The following is an 820-nucleotide window of genomic DNA, read 5'->3' on the forward strand; positions in this document are numbered from 1 at the left end:
AAAAATTACATTTTGACTCAACTTTTTAACATTGTCACTTTTTGCACAAAAGTGCTTATCTCGCCGAGTTGAGTACTTAGTGCAAATTTTTGATTTTCCGCCATATTTCGAGTACTTTTCCGAAAAATTTCAAATTTCAATAAAATAGTGTTTGTATCAGGCTTTCTCACCTTAGCTAACAAAAAAAATTACATTTTAACTCAACTTTTTAACATGGTCACTTTTTGCACAAATGTGCTTATCTCGCCGAGTTGAGCACTTAGTGCAAATTTTTGACTTTCCGCCATATTTCGAGTACTTTTCCGAAAAACTTCAAACTTTCAATGGAATAGTGTGTGTTTCAGGCTATCTCACATAGCCTAACAAAACAAAATTACATTTTGACTCAACTTTTTAACATGGTCACTTTTTGCACAAAAGTTATCATCTCGCCGAGTTTAGCACTTAGTGCAAATTTTTGACTTTCTGCCGTATTTCGAGTACTTTTCCGATAAACTTCAAACTTTCAATGGAATAGTGTGTGTTTGAGGCCACCTCACAATGCCTTATAAATAAAAATTACATTTTTACTCAAATTTTTAACATTGTCACTTTTTGCACAAAAGAGCTTATCTCGCCGAGTTGAGCACTTAGTGCAAATTGTTGACTTTCCGCCATATTTCGAGTACTTTTCCGATAAACTTCAAGCTTTCAATGGAATAGTGTGTGTTTTAAGCTATCTCACCTTGGCTAACAAAAAATAAATAAATTTTGACTCAACATTTTAACATTGTCACTTTTTGCACAAAAGTGCTTATCTCGCCGACTTGAGCACTTAGTG

This window comes from Anneissia japonica, unplaced genomic scaffold (assembly GCF_011630105.1).
Source record: "Anneissia japonica isolate Jap-2015-1 unplaced genomic scaffold, ASM1163010v1 scaffold288072_len178204_cov163, whole genome shotgun sequence".
In the NCBI taxonomy this organism is placed as follows: domain Eukaryota; kingdom Metazoa; phylum Echinodermata; class Crinoidea; order Comatulida; family Comatulidae; genus Anneissia; species Anneissia japonica.